Genomic DNA, 4,527 nt, shown 5'->3' with positions numbered 1-4,527 from the left:
CGTTCTGCACACCTTTTATAAGTGACAATAAAAGGCCTTAATTTAAGGGTAAACTCGGTTCTGAATACGCGAAAGCGACAGTTCCGTTTAAATGGATTCTTTTCAAGAGTAGAAAATATTGCCCCATAAGTAGTTCTATTTAGACAATCGAAACATCGTTTAACCGACGTGAAATACATTCAAGCCTGTCTTTACCTGCACTGTTATTATTTTCTGTATTTCCTGTTATTTTGCAACATCAATATCTCTTTTATACTACCTTAGATAAATATCGTAACGATAGTAATCGGTATATTGACGATTTGGTCTATGTGGGATCGATATTCTTTTATATTACTCTGACGCGATTCGTGCACTTGCGGACACAGCGATCAAGTTTTTGGCGCCGTTGCCGGGGACCAACTTCGTCAAATTTCGTACCCTATTGTTACACCATATAGACTAAGGCATTATTAGTCGGTAAATGAGAAGAACCCGTAGTACCGGAAATTTAGTAGATCCTTTAGCGGAACCCGAACATTACACTCGTACACGCTACTTACTCATCCGAATTAAGAAAGCTATGGCCGAGAATCGCGACCGGAGACCTCTTAAGGAATTTGCCCAACCCTCTGAAGAGGAACCTAGTTCGAGTATAGTAAACCCCCTCATTCCAGCCAACAATTTTGAACTAAAACCATCTTTACTGCAATTAGTGCAACAGAACCAACTCGCGGGTCTCGCTATTGAGAACCCAAATAAACATTTAAAAGTCTTTATCCAACTGGCCGACACTTTTAAATCCAACGGTGCTTCGCCTGATGCGATTCGTTTAATATTATTTCCTTTCTCCCTCAGAGATAGAGCACGTTCATGGTTGGATTCACTTCCAGCTAATTCAATAACTACCTGGGAATACCTTAGAAGAGTGTTCCTTGCTAGATATTTTCCCCCTAGTAAGACTGCTGTTCTTCGAAACCAAATAACTAGATTTACTCAAAACCAAGGAGAATCACTTTTTGAAGCTTGGGAGAGATATAAAGAGTTGTTAAGAGTCTGCCCACACCATGGCCTAGAACAATGGTTGATCGTTCATACCTTCTACAATGGACTCCATTATAACACAAAGATGAGCATTGACGCTGCCGTTGGTGGCGCGCTGATGAACAAACCTTACCCTAAAGCTTGTGACCTAATTGAGGATATGGCCCAAAACCATTACCAATGGGGAACTGAACGAGCATCAATAGAGAAAAAGGAGACCCAAGGTGGAATACATGAGATAAGCTCTATGGACACGATGCAGGCGAAAATGGACTCTTTAGCCCTTAAGGTCGAACATATGTCTACAAACACTAACACCGCAACGGTAGTCTACACAGAGTGTGAACTTTGTGGATCTAAAGGACACGAATCGGCGGAGTGTAACCTTTTGAACGACCTGAACACTGACCAAGTGAATTACGCCCAAGGTAACCCATTTTCAAACACTTACAACCCTGAATGGAAGAATCAACCGAACTTTTCCTATAAAAACCAGAACCCTATCTAAAATTACGCACCTCAGAGACCACAAGGTTATCAAGCCCAAAAACCAAATCAACCTATGCAAGTTGTGCCCCAAAAGCCTAACCTTGAGAAGATCATGGAGAGCTTTATATCAGGTCAGACTCCGCAAAATAAAGAATTCCTAAACCAGAACATTCACGTAAACGAACTGATAACGCAATTAGGGACCAAGGTTGATCAGATAATCACTCACAACAAGATGCTTGAAACCCAGATCTCACAGGTAGCACAAAACCAAGCCCCACAAACTACACCTGGAGGACAATTCCCTGGACAACCTCAACTCAACCCTCGAGGGCAAGCTAACGCTATCTCATTACGAAGTGGGACCACTTACGAAGGGCCTCATAACCCAGTGATGAGCGTGTCCAAAACTTCTAGAGAAAATATACCTACAAAAAAAAGAGGAACCGGTGGAACCCGAAAAACAAACCGATCAAGAAGGAGAAGCCAAGGATACAACTTACAAACCACCACCCCCGTACAAACTACCAATTCCATATCCGCAAAGACTTAAACAAACCAAAATAAATAACCAATACCAAAAATTTATAAAAGTAATAGAGAAGCTTCATGTAGAGATTCCTTTCACCGAAGCCATTACTCAAATTCCATCTTACGCCAAATTTCTCAAAGACATCCTAACCAACAAGCGTAGGCTTAACGATCCCAAACCCTTGGAATGCAACTTTATTTCCGAGAATAAACTTTCTAAGAAGGAGAAAGACCCTGGTAGTTTTTCTATACCTTGCAGTCTAGGGAGTCATGTGATCGACAAAGCTTTCCTAGACTTAGGCGCTAGTGTGAGTTTAATTCCCTTAGCTGTGTGTAAAAGGTTAAACTTAGGATAATTACAACCAACTAAGATGTCCCTCCAATTAGCCGATAGGTCTGTTAAGTATCCTGTAGGCATTTTAGAAGACATCCCAGTCAGGATCGGTCAACTTTATATCCCAACAGACTTTGTGGTCATGGATATCAAGGAAGACGACAATATCTCTATCCTTTTAGGTAGACCATTTTTATCAACAGCCGGAGCTATAATAGATGTCAAAAGAGGAAAATTAACTTTCGAAGTAGGGGATGAAAAGATAGAGTTTATTCTTTCAAAGTTCCTGATGGCACCAATCATAGGAGATGCATGTTACGCGATTGATATCATAGATGAATGCATAAGGGAATTTGATTAAGAAGAACCTGTGATCGAACCATTTTCAAACCCGAATGAAAAGGATGACAAGCTAGAGGAAACAGAACCTCACACTAACGAATGTTTGGATCTTACTCCAGACCTTTCACAAAATTCTCAAAAACCAGCTTAAGAACTTAAGGAACTGCCCAAGAACCTAAGACATAAGTTTTTGGATAAAGAAATGAACCGCCCAGTAATAGTTAGTGCCACCTTAAACCAAGATGAGACAAACCAACTCTTGAATGTTTTACGAAGATACCCCTATGTCTTAGGATACAACATCTCTGATTTAAAAGGTATAAGCCCATCCGTGTGTGTGCACATGATCTTGCTAGAGGAAGATTTAAAACCTTCCAGAGAACATCAGAGAAGAATCAACCCTGTAATGATTGAGGTGGTAAAGAATGAAGTCCTTAAACTGCTAGAAGCTAGTATAATCTATCAGATCTCCGATAGTAAATGGGTAAATACTGTACATCTGGTACCCAAAAAGGAAGGCATCACAGTCATGCAGAACGAGAAGGGCAAGCATGTAGCTAAACATATAGAAGGCGGATGGCGTATGTGCATAAATTATAGGAAGCTCAATAAGGCAACTAGGAAAGACCATTTCCCCCTTCCGTTCATAGATCAAATGATTGAGCGTCTTTCCAGACACTCTTACTTTTGTTATCTGGATGGATATTCTGGATTTTTCCAAATACCCATACACCCCGAGGATCAAGAGAAAACAACCTTCACCTATCCTTACGGAACGTTTGCTTACAGACGAATGTCGTTTGGACTCTGTAATGCACCAGCTACTTTCCAACGTTGTATGATGTCAATCTTCGCAGATTATCTCAACGGAATTCTGGAAGTATTTATGGATGATTTCTCGGTATGTGGGTTCGACTTTGAAAGTTTCCTCATTAATCTTGAGAAAATCCTAGAGAGATGCATAGAAGTTAACCTTGTGTTAAATTGGGAGAAGTGCCACTTTATGGTTAAAGAAGGCATAGTGTTAGGATATATAATATCTGAAAGAGGCATTGAGGTCGACAAAGCAAAGATAGAAGTTATAGAAAACCTTAACCCTCTTTAGACAGTTAGAGAAGTCCGTAGTTTTCTTGGACACGCCGGTTTCTACCGACGCTTCATCAAATATTTCTCTAAAATAACAAAACCCCTGACCGGCCTTCTGATGAAAGACGTTGAATTCATTTTCAATGAAAAATGTATCGAAGCCTTTAATCGTTTAAAACAAGCGCTAATTTCAGCACCCATTTTACAAACTCCAGATTGGACTCAATCCTTTGAAATAATGTGTGATGCTAGCGATTTTGCTATAGGAGTTGTTTTAGGGCAAAGAAAAGATAAGAAATTACATGTAATATATTACGCTAGTAGAACCCTAGATGCCTCTCAACTAAATTATACAACAACAAAGAAGGAACTCCTAGCTGTAGTTTTCGCAATTGATAAATTTAGGTTTTATCTTGTCGGATCTAAGATTATAGTCTATACAGACCATGCAGCTACTCGTTACCTTTTAAGCAAAAAGGATGTGAAACCTAGATTACTCAGATGGATCCTTTTGCTACAAGAATTCGACTTAGATATTCGAGACAAAAAAGGAACAGAAAACGTAGTTGCTGACCATCTTTCCATACTAGAGCATTTGAAGCCAGACCATTTACCTATAAATGATGATTTCACCTATGACAAATTGATAGCTAAGTTAGATATCATTCCCCTTGAACCTGATAAAGACAACTTTGGGACAGTTTCAGAAATTAGCAGAGTAC

The 4,527-nt window shown here is 39.7% G+C and overlaps 1 non-coding gene across 1 annotated transcript; it reads right to left on the bottom strand.

Annotated features, from left to right (window-relative positions):
- Positions 1–946: 946 nt before the first annotated feature.
- Positions 947–1,053, bottom strand: LOC127090130 (small nucleolar RNA R71). Its single transcript, XR_007791661.1, has one exon. It is a non-coding gene; the product is annotated as a small nucleolar RNA R71 (small nucleolar RNA).
- Between the last annotated feature and the right edge of the window lie 3,474 nt (positions 1,054–4,527).

The sequence above is a fragment of the Lathyrus oleraceus genome, chromosome 5 (assembly GCF_024323335.1).
Source record: "Lathyrus oleraceus cultivar Zhongwan6 chromosome 5, CAAS_Psat_ZW6_1.0, whole genome shotgun sequence".
Lineage (NCBI taxonomy): Eukaryota > Viridiplantae > Streptophyta > Magnoliopsida > Fabales > Fabaceae > Lathyrus > Lathyrus oleraceus.
This window is presented reverse-complemented; position numbering and strand designations above follow the sequence as displayed.